At 33.9% G+C, this 21,259-nt stretch overlaps 2 pseudogenes; both read left to right on the top strand.

Annotated features, from left to right (window-relative positions):
* Positions 1 to 4,461: 4,461 nt before the first annotated feature.
* Positions 4,462 to 5,402, top strand: LOC124975042 (olfactory receptor 8K5-like; annotated as a pseudogene).
* Positions 5,403 to 10,483: 5,081 nt separating this feature from the next.
* Positions 10,484 to 11,457, top strand: LOC124975043 (olfactory receptor 8J3-like; annotated as a pseudogene).
* Positions 11,458 to 21,259: the final 9,802 nt, after the last annotated feature.

Here is a 21,259-nt window from a genome sequence, read left to right on the forward strand (position 1 = left end):
GATGGAAGGTCTATGGTGTGGATGTTAAAAAGCACAAGAGAAAACTATTTAGCATTAAAAATAATCTATTGGACTGGGGAGATAGCTCAGTTGGTAGAGTGCTTGCCTTATAAACACAAGGCCGTGGGTTCGATCCCCCCCAAAAAAAAATCACAAACAAAAATAATCTATTATCTTGGTGCCAGTATTAATATATCTAATCTTATTTTGTCAAATTATAATTTAGTTTAAAAAAGTTCCAAGGTTCACTATGTATAAATTTTCCCCAATTCTTACACATGTACAAGTCAATAAGGAGAAACCATGCATAAATGTTGTGAGAGATAGGAGAGATAAGCGATGTTATTCTGCGGATTTCACTCTCAACATGACTATACTGAACTTTTTCCAACAGTTGTGGAATTACAGCTCAGAAAATTCCACTATTGGGTAGACATCAAGTTAAAACCCATTGCATGAGGACAACTGTTACAGAAAGAAAATAAAAGGTACCATTTATAAATTAATTAAGCATTATTTTCAAACCTTTTAGTCTTCATTTATGTAACTTAAAGAAAATTATATAGTTTGTTTTCCTTTAGGGGTCTTTTCTATAAGGTAATGGCAATCTCTAGCTCACATGAATCAGCTATATTGCACATTTTTAATTCAGTGCCTACTACCTATTTTATTTGAAAAATAAGTTGAAGAGAAAAATTCTAGGAGACAGTGATAATTTCAAGATGGCTTTAGAATTGTTCCATTTTGCATGGTTAAAGCTGGTGTCAAAAGTATTTTCTATGATTATGCTCATGTTTTCCTCCAAGTAAGCAGATGAATGAATGCGTTCAAGTCAGTCAAGTCTCCAGGGAACCATTCAGATCATTATGTTGTTTTGCTTCTTTCTGTGCGTTTGTCCCTTACACTTTATCACTGGGGAACATGTAAGGGTGTCATCAAAGCTCTTTTTATTTTTTTTTTAAGTCACTTAGATAATTTCAATATAATGAATGGAACGCATTACATGCTATTTCCTCAGGGAACATCACAGATAAGGAAGAAACCCTAAATCCTTCTCATACAAAGAAAAAGTAAGAGTTATTTAGGAGAAGAAAATCTGATTCTTCATTGGAGGTGAGTGGATAAGAATTGTTATGAACTTGCATAATCACTTGGGTTTGGTATTTTCCTATCACTCTCAGATTCTAACTATATGATCAATGACATACAGTTGACATGGATTCATTCAATTCACTACAAAAATTCACTATCTCCCTTGTTATCTGCTGTTCATTGGATGAATTTTTGTTTTCAGGGCACAAAATTCTAGGGACTGCAAAAATGTCTTAGAAGTATTTTACTTGTGAGAGTTGGATGTGTTATTTAAATATTGCAAGTGAAAAGTAAGGGAATCTATTAAAAAAAATCCAACACTGATTTTATCAATTGGAATCTTTCTAAGATTAGGATATCCTGATGAAATGCCAGATGGCCAATATCATCTGATTTTGAGATAAATGAAAAATAACATTTACTGTATATATTATGAAGTATTTGATAAATAAATCTTTTTAATATGAATACATAAAAACACATTTTTTAAAAAGAACATTTAAGATGAGCTGTTCTATGGTGATATTTTATCAAAAGTGCAAATACATAATGAAAATAAATAGAATGATTTTTAAGAGTTTTGAAGTTATGGAGAAACTCTGAATTCCAGATAATTCCTGGTACAAGCATGAATAAAAACTAGAAAACCAGTCCTTCCTCTGCATAACTTTTGCATCTCTCTGTCCTAATGGTTAGCCTAATGTGGAAATACTGAATATACATCAAGATATTCAGAGGAGACAGAGATGTTCTTGCCAGGAAGAAATGCAAGGTATAGGAATCCAGACATTTTTGGAGTGATGTAATAATTGGCACTGAAAATGGAGACAGACTTTTTTAAAAAAGCAAAATATTGACTAGTTTAAAGTAACTCAATTTTTTCCTAGCATCCTCCCAATCCTTATTTTGAATTAACATCCAGATATCAGAAAAAGCATTCTGACTGGTTTTTTGGGTTTGGATTTATTGCTTACATGTTTCCTTCAAGTTGGCAATATTTGTAAAATAATAATAATAGTAATAATAATTCAACTTTTTTCATTTTCTATCCCCCAAAATAATAATAATGATAACTGGCAAAATTTAATCCTTCAAAGTCCTAAGACTGGTACTGGAAATCTGAATTTCTTCGCTCAATCCACTGTATTTTCTATTCCATAGTAAACAACTAAAATAGTAGACTCTGTGACCCTGTAAATTAAAAACGACCTTTTCAAGGACTGGGGATATAGCTCAGCAAGCACAAGGCCCTGGGTTCAATCCCCAGCACCACAAAAAAAAAAAAAAAAAAAGACTTTTTCAAAAGGAGGCAAGCTTATGGTTCTTGTTCTTGGATGAGGAAGGGACCTGAAACTAGAGGATACGCAATGCAGAAAGAGCAGAAACTCATCCTGGAATATGGAATGGAAATGACTCGGCAATTTCCAGAGTCACCCTCCAACCCAACCCCAACATAAACAGATTCTAGCACTGCTGCCAATGCCACCAGGTGGATCTGGATTGCAGCTGGTCCAGCCCACAGGCCTGAACCTTTTGGTAGGTTCCCAGAAGTTTCTACCCGACAGTTGTGCAGGCTGACCTTGGCATCTTGCTAAATACTCACTCTCTTCTGCATTTTATCTGAGTCTACTGATATCCAATTAATTCTCAAATGGAAACTCATAGCTAAACAGTTCTGTTTTCATTGAGAAAACTCTGAATGTGATAGGAAGAGAATTCAAGATATTAGTCTAGAATAGGCTCATTATGTTTAATCAGATCAGTTGTATATTCTTTTATTGACTTTTCATATTAATTTTGTCAATACTGAAATTTCTAAAAGTTGGGAGTTATGATCTCAAAATATTCCATTAAAAATTCCAAAAATAATTTAGCAGTTACTAATACACAATGTAATAAATGCTCAAATATATATCTTAAATTACCCGTAGACCCTGTCATCTTAATAGTGTTAAGTAAAATGAAATAAAGCACATAAACCTTAATACTCAAAATCCATTTACATACACCTAAGTGATATATTTTAGTAGCAATATATCAATGTGTTTTGTGTCTTAAAACCTGTACTAATCAATTAAGGATTTTTTTTCAAAGAAAAAGTAAAATTACACACAACTTGAGAAATAACTGTGATTTTGAATAGAAAAAGAATGTTAACGTTTCGTATGAATAAACCATGGCTTAAAAACCACATAAATATGTAAATATATTAACTTTATTAATAAAATATAAGGACATTCAAATGAGTGTTTTTAATAACACTTTGTACATTCTGATGTACAAATAGCATTGATTAATATCATTAATTATGAACCTTTATATATACTCACAAATCTAAATGTACACTACTATCCTTATCACAATTCCCTGTTAATTGGACCCCATAAATGCCTGGAGACATGTGAAAGCACCATGTTATTTGTTAAACTGTCATGTAGTGGAAGTCAGAATGGAAAGAGATAGTGAGTTTATATCGTGTTCCCTGCCCGCAGAGAAACACGACACCTGGTTGAAGTTTCAATGCTTTATTGCGTGCTGTCCTTCTGCTTCTATTGTTTCTTTTTCTTATCCTCCTCCCCAGCAGGGAAGTTACAGACCTTATATAGGTAAAACCACCAATCAAAGGAGAGCACACGAGGGAAAAGCGTGGACAGATACAGAGAGCCAAGCAGGGCATACCGAGATCATGCGTTGTGCATGAGACCAGAGAACCAGTCATAAAGATTTCCTTAAAATGATGTCAGATGTTTGTGCAAAAGTTAACTGCTCTGGCTCACTGCCAGGCGCCATCTTAGCCACACCTAGGACCAGGGGTCCCGGGTACCCCGACAAGTTTAATTGATTGTGGCTAACATATCTTGCCTTTGCAAGTTTGAAAAAATATATATCTTTGTGAGTTTGTTGATAAAAGCCCATTCAGGGTCTTCAAGTAGAAAAATAGGTATCCAATATTTAAATTTAATTTGTTTCATGTTTCTGCTCCTCTATCTTTAAGAGTACCAAAACTACACAAAAATTGTCTAACAAAATGGAATTATATGAAGAAAAATTTGAGTCCATTGTATAGATGATATGAAGACTGATGTTTCTATATTAATATCTACATGGTTTTGTGACCAATAATTATACTCCAAATATTGCTGATTCTATTAAGAGTTTATGACATAACAGAGGGATCACAAGGATCCCTGCTTTTCAAAATTTTATCTTTCATTTAACTTTTAGAATCAGATGTTGAAATAATTATTCTATCCTATGTAGACATAAAAATTTCTATCCTGTTTACGAATACTATAATTTGTTTTGATGATTCTAAATGATGTTGATAACAACACCTCTGTTTTGTCCAAGGAAGGAGAACAGGACTAAATGGGCCAACAGAACCAAACCCTGCTGACTGAGTTCATTCTGACTGGAGTCTCAAGGCGGCCTGAGCTGCAGCTTCCCCTCTTTGGGGTCTTCCTCATCATCTACACAGTCACAGTGGTGGGCAACCTGGGCATGATCATTCTGACCAAGCTGGACTCCCGCCTGCACACGCCTATGTATTTTTTTATCAGACATCTGGCTTTCATTGACCTTGGAGATTCCACTGTCATTTATCCCAAGATGATGGTGAATTTTTTTGTTGATCAAAATACCATTTCCTTTTATGCATGTGCCACCCAGATGGCTTTCTTCATTACTTTCATTATTAGTGAACTTTTCATCTTGTCCACCATGGCCTATGACCGCTATGTGGCCATCTGCAACCCTCTGCTCTACAATGTCATCATGTCTCAGAGACTCTCCCATGTGCTGGTGGGCATTCCATACCTCTACAGCATCTTTCAGGCTCTGATGATCACTGTTAAGATTTTCATACTGACCTTCTGTGGCTCCAAGGTTATCAGTCATTTCTACTGTGATGATGTACCCTTGTTACTCATGCTTTGCTCAGATGCACGGGATATAGAATTATTAATCATACTGTTTTCAGCATTTAATTTGTTCTCATCCCTCCTGGTCATCTTGGTATCCTACATTCTGATTCTGCTTGCCATATGTCGAATGCATTCTGCAGAAAGCAGGAAAAAAGCTTTCTCCACATATGGGTCTCATCTGACAGGGGTGGGGTGTTCTATGGGTCTCTATTTTTTATGTATGTGCAGCCTAAATCCACCCACTCCTTTGAAACTGATAAACTGGCCTCTGTATTTTACACTTTAGTGATCCCCATGCTTAACCCTTTGATCTACAGCATTAGGAACAAAGAAGTAAAAAATGCCTTCCACAGGGTCTTTAAGAAACAATGCAAATTTTGTATTTAATATTTAATATACAATGCTGCTCCAGTTAACTTTAATAAAGGCAATGTCAGTTGACACTGTGTCTAACATATATGAATATATTCTTTATTTATCACTTCAAAAATTCATGATACCGTACAGAAAACTAGATTATTTCCTTTATTTCTACCCAAATTAACCCTCGTATTTCAGATCTCAATTAAATTAAATTTCACTTCTTTCTTAACATTTCTTGCTCTGGTTCAATATTCCTTCAGTACTTCTATGGTCATTTTTATTCTCTCAATGGGAAGACATTAAACTCTGTGTTAACTAACTGTTTTGCAGGGTTTTGTTGTTTGGACAAATACCTTGTAATGTTTATTTTCATTGTATGTTCTGAACCTAAAATAATAATGTAAATGAAGCGAGTGTCCTGCAGACATCATATATTTAGAACATGTGTTCTTTTTTATGTGTTTCCCATATTTTCAATCTTTTTCCTTTAGTCAGAAAATAATATTTTATATTTAAATTGATTGCAGGTAACAGAAGCATACTTTGGTCATATCACTCTCTATTATCCTATATGTCACTATCATCATGAATACTTTCCTCCACACATACTCCCCCTGAGTTTGTGGTTGAATTCTGATTGCACATGTCAGCACTGGATATCCACAAGTGTGTCAAAAGAGTGACCAGGATACTGTGAGCTAGACTTTTCCCAGATATAAACACAGGGCAGGAAGACATGCAAATTCCAAGTATCTAGTGGGTTCTTGTCCAACACCAGGATACCTGGTACAGGTCTCAGAGTTTAAAGCTGCTTTGCACTTTTCTAAGAACTTGAAAATAAGTCTCAAGTTGACACAACTGATTCTTGTTTAAAACATTTGACTTTTTTATGGAAACAAATCAAAACAAAAAAAATTGCATAAAATTCAAAATATTCAGCATCTAATACAAAATATTAGATTCATGAGGAAGCTACAGAATGTGACTCTATCCAAGAGATAATTAAAATAAATCTCGAAATGACAGTGATGATAGAATCAGCAGCAAGTTCATTCAAACTGTGAATTCAAGGTGCTTTATAATTTAACAAAAACATTAGTATTATAAGGACCAAATTAAAGATGCTGAAAAACTCAATTTCTAAAACTAAAAAAATAATATCATGAGCAAGTGTTTATTGACTCTAATAATATCAGATTATATACTGAAAAAGAAAAGATGTCAGCTTAAATGAGTCATTTAAGATGCTACCTGAGCTTCTTACCTAAACCAGGAGCAATGGTACATGCCTATAATCCCAGCGACTCTGGAGGCTGAGGCAGGAAGATCTTGAGTTCAAAGTCAGCCTCAGCAACATCAAGGCACTAAGCAACTCACTGAGACCCTGTATCTAAATAAAATACAAAATAGAGCTGGGAATGTAGCTCAGTGGTTGAATGCCCCAGAGTTCAATCCCCGGTATCACACTCACCACTAGGAAAAAAATAAAGATGCTACCTAAAATAAAGACAGAAAGAAAACAAAATTCTGAAGTGAATCATGAAAATAATCTCAGTGGTCTACTGTAGACGAGGCACAATTTACCTAGTAGTGTATAATAGTAGGTTCAAGCGAAAAGAAGAGTATACATAGGGCAGGAATAAAACATGGGAAGAAATGCTGGCCAGAATTCCCTCCCAAAATTATTTTTAAAACATAATACCAGAGATGTAAATGACTAAAATAGTTCCAAGAAGGATAAACAGAAACAAATGACATCAATGTGCATCTCCATAAAATTTTTAGAATTAAGTGATAAAGAGCAACCTTGGAAAACAATCAAAATAAAAAATTCATATAAACATAAGAATAAATTATGTGCTACTAATTTCTTGGAAGTAATAATAGGGGTTATAATGTGTTGCCTTATGCCAGCCTATGTTTATATATCTGGAAAAGTTCTGTATTCAGCAAAAATATTCTTGGTCAATGGGTGTTGCATGACCAAATCTGCCCCATCTTTTCTAGAAAGTCATTGTTTTATTCACTCATGAATTATGTACTGGTGTGTGTTATACACCTAATATGCACATGGCATTGTGACACTGAAATTCTGGCCAAGGCATACCTATGATTTTCAGGATTCTGTGAGAACACAAATTTTTATTTAGTTATAGTGAAGCATGACATGTGTTTTATTCTTCCTAGTGGATTTTCTGAGAATAATTAACAGAGGCGCAAGGCACTCTGCCTCAGTTAATGATGTGTAATTAGTTTATATCTGAATTAGATTAGAACTTCAAAAAATTAGTCTCAAGGGTGGAAAAGATAATTTAAATCCATTGTGTAGCAACCTGTCAGGATTAAAATCTTGGGAAGACAAAGCAGACATTCAGGAAGGTAAGTTGCAACATTGGTCTTTGACATTTCTAAGGACACACAGCTTAAGATGGGCTATCCCCAAAGATCCTCAGAGACCCTGTACTCTGCAAAAGTAGTTCTGCCTTTTAATACAGTTTTCTGCTGTCAAAAGCGTTAACATGCAAGACTGACATGCAGACCGCAATTTTCTTTCCATTATTGACACCACCTTGTTTTGACATTAACTCACTGACTTCATCATCTACTTTAATGAAGATCTACGTTTATATTTTTTACTTAGGGTTCCTTCAGTTCCATTCCCCATTCCTGAATTAAATCAGAAAATGACTTTCTAGAAAAGATGGGGCAGTATTTGGTCATGCAACACCCATTGACCAAGAATATTTTTGCTGAATACAGAACTTTTCCAGATATATAAACACTGAAGGTCGTCATTAAACTTAAGTTAATATATTATGTATTTATTGTATGGTGGGCATTTTGGAAGATTTTTAATTAGGTGCCATTCAAAAATGCAGATAATTCTGTACCCTCTACCCAAATCTTCACACTACAGCAAAATTTGACTTCTGATAGCTTCCTGCCTGATTTTTTTAAAAAGTTGATTTATGATTAGCAACCTCAGGGTAGGTTTTCTTGTCATCTACTGGAATGGCATCATTATTTTGAAAAATATGCAGCTCTGACAATACCTATTAGAAGAGATTGATGCATGAAAAGGTTAATTTCATTTGCTTCCATGTCTAATTTGTCTTTGTCATAAGATTGTCTACACAGTGTCACAGACTCAGTGCTAACACAGCATCATTCACATTGTAGGCGCTCGTTCAGCAAATAAATGGCTTTTTGACATCTCGTATTCTCTTCATTGTTTGAGTAGACACTTTTTAATTTCAAGTATATGCATTTTCCAAATCATACGTGTTTAATCCACTGTAATACTCAAAGTGAAAATTGTGTGGAATTAAATCAGAAAATGACTCAAGTAATCTTGATTCCTGACCCAACGCTGCCAAGCTACATAAAAATTCTCACAAATGTCATTTTTCAAAAGTCATGGCATTTTATTATATGTAAACTGTAACACAAGTATTGGCAAATAGAACTGTATATATTTAAGACAAGCAACATGATATTTGAGACACATACACACATTGTGAAATGAGTGCAATAATTAGGATAATTCCCTCTTTGTCACCTAACATGACTATCATTTCTTTTCTTTTTTTTTTTGTAGTGACAACATTTAAAATCTGCTATCATAGCAAATTTCAAGTAACAGACTACTCTCCTATTTTTGGAAAAGTAGGTTCATGAGGTGAGGGACAAGGGTCCTGAAGCTTGAACATGGTCTGGAAGAGCATCAAGTAAAGAAGTATATGGTTGATAATTAAATGAGAAGATAATTCAAATTAACCAAGGGGATTAAGGATATTTAGTCTCAGGGAATAAAAAAAAAACCCAACATCAGATATTCAATAGTATTAGGAATTATTTTGGTCTTATTTCTCTGGTTCTTCTTAAATCGTCATTTCATTATTTTTCTTATTTCAGAAAAATTTTCTCTTTTTCAACCTATTTTATTCTTTTTAAAAGGAGAGAACAAGTTAATAGCTCTGGGTTTTTACTGTTTCAATATTTATGATGATACAGTCATAACATAAGTTTAATTTGAAGTTTTTTGATAAGGAACTACCATAGGACTTGCTGCTGTAAGTGTCCACCACTGGAACTATCAATTGTGAATGCAAAGAGATCCCATTGTTTTAGCTAGGGGTAGGTGGCCATCATTAAAATAAATAATTCTAGGAAAATATTTGGCCATATTTAAATAGCAAGTAATTCTATGGTAAATCTATCTAGTACAATTATCTGTATAAAATAAGGATAATTATTATAATAATAAAAATATCAGCAAGAAAAATATAATAATAGGTCAACTAAAGACCCCATGTATTTTTATTTTATAAATAATATTGTTTTATAAATAAAATAGTGACTAAAATAAATGCATGGAAATGATTTGAAGAATACATACAGACAAGAAGAAGAAGGAGAGGGGTGGAATTAAAAGCAGAATCTAGTAAACCACATCAATGATTTACAAAAAAATGACACAAATTACACTGATTTTATCTATTAAAGGCCAATGAGAGAATCAGAAAATTGAAAAAAGATCTGAGAATGCACCTTCATGTATTTTTGTCTGACTTAATTAAAATGGCAGAAAAGAAAAACCAGCTAACTTACATGGGTGGTATAATTTGCAAGTTCATATATCTCTTATACATACATGTAAGAAAAAGATGGAATAAAGAAACTGGGGCAGGCTGTACCCAGAATACTCTTGATAAAGAACAAGACATCCCAGATTAAGCAATCACAAGGAAACCTTGGTTCACTTGAGGACATAACACTTAGTTAAGCCTTTTATTGCAAAATACATGATAGTAATTGAAAGGTTTGCAAGGTAGAAACATATTCAGAATTCAATTAGATTGCAAGGGAGTTGCTCTTCAAACTCTTACATGATGTTGGACCATCACTTAATGTATCCTATTTGCTTTTTCTCTCCACAGGCAATGGGAAAGTATACTTATTTGACAAACTTTTAGTGTAATAACTGAGCTAGGAGAGTATATGATTCAAGAAAATCTCACTCTAGGATTTGCTCTCTAATGACAGTTCTTTAAATTCATAACTACTTCTTTTTCTCCCGATATAGATGAATTTCCAGTACCTTCATGGCTCCTGGAAATCTCTCCCAGGTGACTGAGTTCATTCTCATAGGAGTCTCAGATCTTCCAGAGCTGCAAATTCCTCTCTTCCTGCTCTTCCTGGTCATCTATGGGCTGACCGTGATGGGGAACCTGGGCATCATCACCCTCATCAGGGTTGACTCTCGGCTTCAGACCCCCATGTACTTTTTCCTCCGACATCTGGCCATTATAAATTTTAGCAACTCCACCGTCATTGCCCCTAAAATGCTGATCAACTTCTTAGTAAGTAAGAAAACCACTTCATACTATGAATGCGCCACCCAACTGGGAGCATTCCTGGTTTTCATCGTAGCTGAGGTTTTCATGCTGGCGGTGATGGCCTATGACCGCTATGTGGCCATTTGCAACCCCCTGCTCTACATGGTGGTGGTATCTCGGAGGATCTGCAATCTGCTGGTGTCCCTCACCTACCTCTATGGATTTTGTACAGCTATTGTGGTTACACCTTGTGTGTTCTCTGTGTCTTACTGTGCTTCCAATGTCATCAATCATTTTTATTGTGATATTATGCCTCTGTTAACATTGTCTTGCTCTGATACTTACATTCCAGAAACAGTAGTCTTTATATCTGCAGCTTCAAATATTGTTTTTTCTATCCTATAGTTCTCATATCTTATTTCAACATTGTTTTGTCTATTCTAAGGATGCGCTCATCAGAGGGAAGGAAAAAAGCCTTCTCCACCTGTGCTTCGCACATGATGGCAGTCACAGTTTTCTATGGGACTCTGCTGTTCATGTATTTGCAACCTCAAACTAACTACTCATTAGACACTGATAAAATGGCATCCGTGTTTTACACCCTGGTCATCCCCATGCTGAACCCCATGATCTACAGCCTGAGGAACAAGGATGTGAAGGCTGCCTTAAGGAGGTTCATGATGAATCCAGGCTGTCCTTTAGGTCAATGTAATTTGGGGACTTCTGGGGTAAAAAAATAGAAGTTTTATGCAACACAGAAACAAAATATTGTTCAATAACTTTGCTCAGGAATGAACAGATAGCAAGCAAGTTTGGAAGAAGTGTTTGTCAGAGTCAGAAAAAAAAATCATGATGTGCATTTGAACAGAACAACAAAACATTGACGAGAGAAATAAGTCAATCATTCTCATTCTTTGACTTCCTTCGTTACTTCCTGTTACAAATAGCAGGGTTGAATATAGAGTATCACTCTTTCCTGGAAATCTGCAATTATTCAAAACCAAAACAATTTCTACAACTACATTATCAAAGTAAAACTGACCATTATATTTAAACTAAAACTCCCTATCTCTTTCTTAATATTATTTAAATGAGATGTATTCCACCTATGAATTTATATTCTGACTGCTAACTAGAATATAATTGAACTTATTTTACTCCAAGTTATATAATTTACACAATTTATGAATAAAAGATGCAGAAATCAATCACTGATTTCTCTTTCAGGCAAGGTAAAATTTTACTTTTTCTTTACTCTAAGTTTCATTGTACAAGTTTGGGCAGGAGTACCAGGTTATATCTTAGCACTATTAAAAAACTCAAGTGGAAGATATACCTGGAAGATTAAACGAACATCAAGTATATATGTCCATTGTACCTATGAACAGGTTCTGGTTCTTACAGAGTTCCTTCAGGCATAGGTATTAGATTTTCAGGCATGGTTAGGCTATAATGAAAAAAAAAAAAAAAAGGAATCCTACAAAATACAGTTAGACTCGGAGACATGGAAATGTTGTAGCTGGGATATTATCAAAGTTTCCTTAATGTTTCTATTTTTGTTTTGGATTGTATTTCTATTTTTATATAAATGTTGGAATAAATGTATATAAATTTAGTTTTCTGGAATATATAAAAATTCTTCCCAATAAGTACCTTTTCATGTTGGTTCCTGTCAAACTATTTACTAGTTAGGTTTTCTACTGAAGTGTGGTACAGTGTGACCCCAAGTTAAATAGCCAAGCGCGTTCCACTACACTTACTATTTTATAAACTATTAAGAGTGTTGCCAATTGATAATTTTTGCATAAAAGAAGAGGTGTGGATGTCCATATAACTATGTCTATATAACTATGTACATAAAACTACTTATTAGCCAAGTACAACAAATGAAAAGGGTAGGATTTAATGACATTTATTATGCATTGTTGCTTTTTAATTGAATTTTCAAGTCAAATCAATTAAATATGCTACCTATTTCTCAATTTAAAAATTACTGGAGCTGGGGAGATAGCTCAGTCCGTACAGTGCTTGCCTTGCATGCACAAGGCCCTGGGTTCGATCCCCAGCACCACAGGAAAAAAAAATATTGCTGTTTACCTATGCATGATAATAAATTAATATAGTGTTTTCACATTGGTGCACAGAACCATATTGGGCATTTTCAATAAAAGAGAATAGGTATTAATTCACTAATTGGTCAGGTATTTTATTTTATTTGGATCTTGAAGTCCAGAGATATGTTAAAACTATGTGTAACAGAAGGTGATATTATGTATAGCGATAAGGTTTTATTATGAAAATTTATCGTATTACAGGAACATCTTTATTAGGATAAAAATTTCTGATAATCTTAATTTCAAAAGTGTCCTCAAAAGAGCCCTGAGTAAATATTCCCATGTCTGCCTCTTTTGCATTTCTTCTCTTTTGCACATAGTCACTTGGATTTTATACTTGACTTTCATATATTACTCATTTCAAAAAATGTCATTTGCAAGAAACAAAAAGCAAAACCGATACTAATCAAATGATGCACTGTGAATTTGCCTAATCTGTAAGTATGCTGATCCTACTATCTCCTGTTAAGTAGAAAGGGTGGTGTGCAAAAATTATGATTTATTAAAGAGAATGTTAATGTAGGCCTTGAAAGGATCATCTTTGTTAGAATGATGAGAGTGTGGCCAAAGGGGGCACCAAAGATGAAAACGTTGCCAGGTGTGGTGGAACATGCCTGTTGTCCCAGCTTGTAGGGAGGCTTGGACAAGAAGATTGATTGCTTTCACAAGTTCAAGACCAGCCTAGAAAACATAGCTTGACCCAGTCTGAAAATAAACAAATAAGTAAATAAGCTGAAAATTCAGTGTGAAATCAAAGACCAAAAGAGAATGAGGTTGAAAGGAAAGATGAACTACTTAATGCTATTATAGTATAATTCACACTGTGTAGTTTCTTATAAGCATTTGTTTTTATCTCTGGAGGAACACAGATACTCAGGAGGATGTAAGGTGAGAGTGTCTAACTACAGGGGCAAGTAGTAAGGCAAGAGATGTGTGGTGCTTCTGAATTGTGACCTGGGCATATTAACACATAAAGAAGTAAATCACCAAAATCCAACATATCAGACAGAAAGCTACACAAATGTTCTTCTGATATTGAGTGGAGACTGACACCACTCATTGGGAACAACCTTGAGCCTACAAGAATAAGTCATGGTCATGAAAAGTAATGTGGAAATTTTTCCCAGACTACAGTCAAATACCTTCACAGGGCCCATAACAGGGAGACATTATGAGAAACTAAGAATCAAAAGTTTGCATGATACATTATGAACACAGTTTTGAGACAAACACTCCCTTTCTGATTTGTGGATTAATTTATATAAATAAACTTAATGAAAACATGTAAAACTTAAAAACATTGAACTAGTAGCTATTTCTAAATCTAATAAATATACCAACTCTTTTTGGCACTGTACCAAATAATTTATAGTCATTATTTAGTTGTACAGCAACCCATATTTTCTTTTAAATCAATTTAAAATAGCATTTGCTTTTTAAGCCTGTTTTACGGATCATTTAATTATGTCTTTGAGAAGGCTAAGTAAGTCTCTAGTTTCTTCTAGATAACAGATAACTGAACTTAGATTCAATCCAGAAGATTGACTCAAAAATCCATAGTCTTGACCACTAATAAAAAAAATCAATATCAAAATGTTTAGTTCATATATAATTACACAAAATTGTTATATATGTATACATATGTATGAATTTATATATATAATTTTACAGCAATTTGTTTTGTAAATCTGTTATTTTCTAAATACTGTGTATCTCATTTGTCTATTTTAGTTTTACTGCCTTTACATTGACATAACATACAAAATAAACATTGATATTGTTAAGTAAACACAGATGCACACATGACTGGTGTTTATAAGAATTTCCATGTTTATTTTCAAATCTATTTCAGGTTAATGTTAGTATAATGGTAACAAAATAAAGAAAGACTGTCCCAAAATAGCCTCTTTTGTGTGTGCATGTGTGAACACACACGACTCTGTTTCAAAATATATGTATGTGTGTTTGTATATATATTAACATACACACATATAAACTATATATATATATAAAATATCTATGCATATTATAAACTTCAAAGCAGTATTATAACAGATATGTATACAATGTTATGTCAAAGAAATAAATTGAGAAAAGAAATACCATTTTATGTCACTTAAGTAAATCAAGAAAAATAATATATGTATATGTATTGCATTTTCATTTTATATATATATAAAATGAAACCCCACTCTCTTTTATATAAGCTGATATGTCTACAACTTCCAGTGTGCTTTAGTTTTTTTCTGGGAGTAATATATCCACGTAGAATGACTTCCTTTCTTCTATAGGAGGACCTGCAGTATTTCTGGTAGGGAAGATTTGCTAGCAATCAATTATCTTGGTTTCTTTAACAAAACCAATCTTATACCACATTTATATTTGAAATATGACATACTATCCTTGGTTGGAAAATTGAATCTTTCAACACTTCCATTTCTTCTCTTGAGAACTCATCTGCCAAGGTTATTGTGGTTCTCCTCTGTTGATTTTGCCACAGTAAAAATTCTACCATCCCCTTTAGCAACAGTGTGACTACGATGTGTCTCTGTTAAATTCCCTTGGTGTTTATTCTTCTTGGGTGTGACTACAGCTCTTAGAAATGCATATCACTGATTATCTCTAATTGGATAAATTTTCAGTCACTAATTATCAAACATCCCCTTCCCCCACTCTTTCTCCCTTCATTTCCACTGGGACTCACTGAATCTATCGCTAAATGTGATAGTTGCCCAAGTTGTCTCTAAATTTCCTCATTTTTATATGATCTTTTTCTTTTTTAAATTTTTTTAGGGCATAGTATTTTTGCCTTATTATGGGGTTCATTTTGACGTGTTTATAAATGCATATAAATAATTTGTTCTATTTCAATTCTAATACTCCTACCCTCCTCTCACCCTCATCCTCTATGTTTGTGATCTTCCTTCTATTAATTTAGTTTTAGGTTGTTCATTATATAAAAGTGGAATGCATTGTGATATTCTTATATATGCACATACCATAATTTGTTGAGTTTTATTCTGCAGTTCTTCCCTTTCCATTTCCTCTTGTTTTGTAAATCTGTTATTTTCTAAATACTATGTATCTCATTTGTCTATTTTAGTTTTACTGCCTTTACATTGACATAACATACAAAATAAACATTGATATTGTTAAGTAAACACAGATGCACACATGACTGGTGTTTATAAGAATTTCCATGTTTATTTTCAAATCTATTTCAGGTTAATGTTAGTATAATGGTAACAAAATAAAGAAAGACTGTCCCAAAATAGCCTCTTTTGTGTGTGCATGTGTGAACACACACGACTCTCTATCCCACTCCTTTGTATTTACCCTTTGTATTTATGTTATTTCTCCTTTGTATTTATGTTATTTCTTTGACATAACATTGTATACATATCTGTTATAATACTGCTTTGAAGTTTATAATATGCATAGATATTTTATATATATATATAGTTTATATGTGTGTATGTTAATATATATACAAACACACATACATATATTTTGAAACAGAGTTGTGTGTGTTCACACATGCACACACAAAAGAGCCTTCGTGCTCTTTCTACTCTATTGTTCTTCCTTCTATTTTCATTAGTTATTTTTTTGAAATCAATTATTTCTCTCTATCTTCTGCAAATGAGAGAAATAAGCATTCTTCCTTTGTCTTTGTCAATCTGGCTTATTTTACTTTATATATTTTCCAATTCCATACATTTATGAGGAAATGACATAATTTCACTCTTCATTATGGCTGAGTAAAATTTCATTGTGTGTGTGTGTGTATATATATATATATATATATATATATATATATATATATACCATATTTTATTTATCCATTCATCTACATCTTTGTAGATAAATGGATACCTATCCTGGTTCTATACCTTGGCTTTCATGAATTGCACTGCTATATACATATGCATGATAGGATATGTTGCCTTTAGTTATTTGGGGTAAATACAAAGGAGTGGGATAGCTGGGTCATTCGGTGGTTCCATTCTTATTCTTTTAAGGAATCTCTATACTTATTTCCAATTTCAATATTAGTTTATGTTCCCCCCAACAATGCATGAGTGTACCTTTTATCAACAATTTCACAAGCATTTATTATTATTTATATTCACAATGACTCTAATGCCCTGCGAAGATTATCTTCATGCTTTTAATTGTTTCCTTGGCTGCTCAGAAGCTTTTTCATTTGAAGTCATATCACTTATTATTTCTTGAGTTTTAGGATTCTTCTTAGGAAGTCAATGACTGTAGTGAAATGTTGAAGTATGTACCCTAATTTTTTCTAGCATTTGCAATATTTCTGGTCTAATTCCTAGCTAGATTATTCATTTGGAGTTGATTTTTATAGAGAATGAGAGATAGATATCTTGTCTCATTTTTCAGTTGATATTCAGTTTTAAAGGCAAACTTTCTTTAAAAGTGGTATTTTCCCCAAATGTATTCGGCACATTTATCAATGATCAGATGATTGTATTTATGCGGATTCATTTCTGTATCTTCTACAATATTCCACTGGTTCTCATGCCTGGTTTTATTCTAACACCATGCTATTTGTTACAATAGCTAAGAAGTATAATTTGACATCACATATTATGAAACCTCCAGCATCACTCTTATTGCTCAGTAGTGTTTTGACTATTCTGAATCTTGTATTCTTCCATAAGGATTAGGATTGCTTTTTCTTGTTCCCTGAAAAATATTGATATTTTGATAGGATCTGGGGTTCACACTGATTCTGCATATTGATTTTGGTAATATAACCATTTTAACAATATTAATTATTCCTATCCAAGAACATGGGAGGTCTTTCCTTCTCAGATATTCTTCAATTACTTTATACAGTGTTCTTTACAGAGGTCATTCACCTCCTTGGTTGTATTTACAAAAACATTTTTCTCTTTTCTTGATGCTATTGTGAATGGAATCATTTTTATGGTTTCTTTTCCAATAGAGTCATCATTGGAGTTTAAGAAAGCTATTGCTTTTGTATGTTTTTCTAAAATTTTCTTCTTTTTTATTTGTTGTTTCAGATATACGTGACATACAGTACAACCCATTCCAATTAGGATTCCATTCTTGTGGTTGTACATAATGTGGAGTTACACTGGTCATGTATTCATTTATGAGCAAAGGAATATTATGACCAATTCATTGTATTGTCTTTCTATTCTCATTCCCTCTCCCTTCCCTTCATTCTCCTTTATCTAATTCAATGTACTTCTATTCTTACCCTCCCTATCCTCCCTTGATGTATGCATCCTCCCTTGATGTATGTATCCTCCCTTGTGTTAGCATCCACATATCAGTGAAAACATTCAGCCTCTGGCTTATTTCACTTTGCATGATATTTTTCAGTTCTTTCCATTTAGCAGCAAATGCCATAATTTCATTTTTCTATATGGTTGAGTAATATTTCATTGTGTATATATACCACATTTTCTTTCTTCATTCATCTGTTGAAGGGCACCTAGTTTGGTTCCTTAGCTTGGCTTTGTGAATTAAGCTGCTATAAACATTGATGTGACTGCATCAGTGTAGTATGCTGATTTTAAATCCTCTGGGTATAAAACAAGGAGTGGGATAACTGGGTCAAATGCTGTTCCATTTCAAGTTTTCTAAGGGATCTCCATACTGTTTTCCATATTGGTTGTGCCAATTTGCAGTCCCACCAGCATTTTTGTGTGCTGCTACATTGCTGAACTTGTTTATCAGCTCTAGAAGTCCACTAGTGCACTCTTTTTTTTATGCGGGGTGTTGTATTTTATATGTAAGATCATCATCAAATGGTAATAATTTGATTCATTCTGTTTCCCAATTGTATCCCTTTAATTAACCTCTCTTGTCTGTTTGCTCTGGTTATATTTTCAAGGACTACGTTAAATAGGAGTGGTGAAAGTGGAAATTCTTCTTTTTCCTGATTTTAGAGGAACTGTATCCAGGTTTCTGCATTCTGTATGACATTGGTTTTGTGTTTGTAATATGCAGACTTTATGATGATTAGATAAGTTCCTTCTATACCAAGTTTATTCAGTGATTTTTGTCATGAATAAGTACTTAATTTTTTCAAAGTCTTTTTGTGTACCTATTGATTGAGGTTATCCTTTGGTTTTTGCCCTTCTGTATATTTATTGGATAAATCACATTTATTGATTTGTGTATGTTAAATTAATCTTGCATCCTGAGATAAAGTCAACTTGATCACAGTGTATAAAGTGCTTGTGAAAACAGATTTATAATATTTTATTTAGGATATTTGTATCTATGTTCATCAGGAATATTGATTTATAGTTTTCTTTCCTTGATGTATCTTTATCTGATTTTCCTATCCAGGTGTTATTGGCTTCTTAGAATGATTTAGGAAGTGTAACCTCCTTTTATATTTTATGGAATAATTAAGGTAGATTGATATTAGCTTGTTTCTAAAGCTCTGTTAGAATTTAACTGAGAATCCATGTGTTCCTGTGATTTCTGTTGTTGTTGTTGGTGGTGGTGGTGGTGTTGTTAGTTGACTTTTGGTTTGCTCTTTCAATCTTACCACTTGCTTCCAATCTAAGTTTTCTATAATCTATTGATTCAATTTCAGTATGTCATATAAGCACTAGAAATTTGTCAATATTATCTGGATTTTCCAATTTATTAGAATATGAGTTCTTATAATAGTTCATAATGATTTTATTAATTTAATTCATGTCTCTACTATCTCCTTTTTCATCTGCAATTTTGTTGATTAGATCCTCTCTTTTTCTTTTGGTTAGTTTTTTTTAAGAGTTAACCCACTGATTTATCTTCTCAAGGAACCAACCTTTTGTTGCAATGATTCTTTGCATTATTTTACTTGCAACTTCCTTAGTTTAGCCTCAGATCCTAATTAATCTAGGTGTTCTACTAGTTCTGGAATTTGTTCTTGCTTTACTAGGGTCTTAAAATGCAGCAATAGGGTAATTATTTGGACTCTTTTTCATGAAGTCAAATGCTATAAATGCTTTTTTCTTAGGACTGCCTCCTTACTGTTTTTGACATTTTGATATGTTGTACCTCTGTTCTAATTTTTTCTAAGATTTTTTTTTCTTTGTTTCTCTCTAATTTCTGTCTTTCTGTTAGTGCTAATGAAGACTGAATCCAGGACTTCATAGATGATAGGCAAGTATTCCACCACTGGGCTATATCTCCAGTCCTCATCATGATTTCTTCAATGATGCATTTCTCCTTTAAAAGCATTATTCAATCTCTCTGTGTTAAAATAATTTCTGTTTAGATCTTAATTGACTTCTAATTTCATTTCATGAAAATACAATAAGAAGAAAATTATTTTGGCATTTTTTGTGTTTGCTAATGATCCTATTATTGTCTTAAAATATGGTCTATTTTAGAGACTATTCCAAGTGCTGCTTAGAAGAAAATGAATTCAATTGTCAATGAATAGAATATTCTATAGATGCCTGTCGGGGTACCCGGGGACCCCTGGCCCTAGGTGTGGCTAAGATGGTGCCTGGCAGTGAGCCAGAGCAGTTAACTTTTGCACAAACAACGGACATCATTTTAAGGAAGTCTTTATGACTGGTTCTCTGGTCTCATGCACAACGCATGATCTCGGTATGCCCTGCTTGGCTCTCTGTATCTGTCCATGCTTTTCCCTCGTGTGCTCTCCTTTGATTGGTGGTTTTACCTATATAAGGTCTGTAACTTCCCTGCTGGGGGGAAAAAATAGGATAAGGAGAAATAGGATAAGAAGAAATAGGATAAGAAAAAGAAACAATAGAAGCAGAAGGACAGTGCGCAATAAAGCATTGAAACTTCAACCAGGTGTCGTGTTTCTCTGTGGGCAGGGAACGCAACAAGTGGTGCCGAAACCCGGGAACAAGGAAGTAAATCATAATTAAAAAGATATAAAGGGATCAAAGGGAGGCAGCCTCGACATTCGCGGTTGAGCGACTTAATGGGACACACAAAAGGCGGTCCACCAAAAGGAAAAAGAAATAAATATTAGAAAGTGTCGGGGTGCCGCGGACCCCCAGCCCTTCAGCGTGGCCAAGATGGCGCCTGGCAAGGTGCCAAGGAAGTGCTGAGAACAAAACCAGGTACCTCCAGCAGACTAATACTCTCTGCCAACAAGTGGCGTATTTTGAGCAAGTTAATGTGATTGGTCATGGGTCCTCGTGGACACTGCATGATCGCTATATCCACACTATTATGCTCCATTACTGTCCATGCTTTTCCCTCGTGATCTATAAGCTGATTGGTTGATGTATGTAATGTAAGGCGCTTGCAAGAGCGGCCAGTGCTGGCCAGCCAGAAGAAGCAGACTGCAGAAAATAAAGAACTTGCCCTGATCCGGTTTCGTGTTTCTCTGTGGGCAGGGGACGCGATAGATGGTGCCGAAACACCCGGGAACGAGAAAAAATATAAG

Source organism: Sciurus carolinensis, unplaced genomic scaffold, assembly GCF_902686445.1.
Source record: "Sciurus carolinensis unplaced genomic scaffold, mSciCar1.2, whole genome shotgun sequence".
NCBI lineage: Eukaryota > Metazoa > Chordata > Mammalia > Rodentia > Sciuridae > Sciurus > Sciurus carolinensis.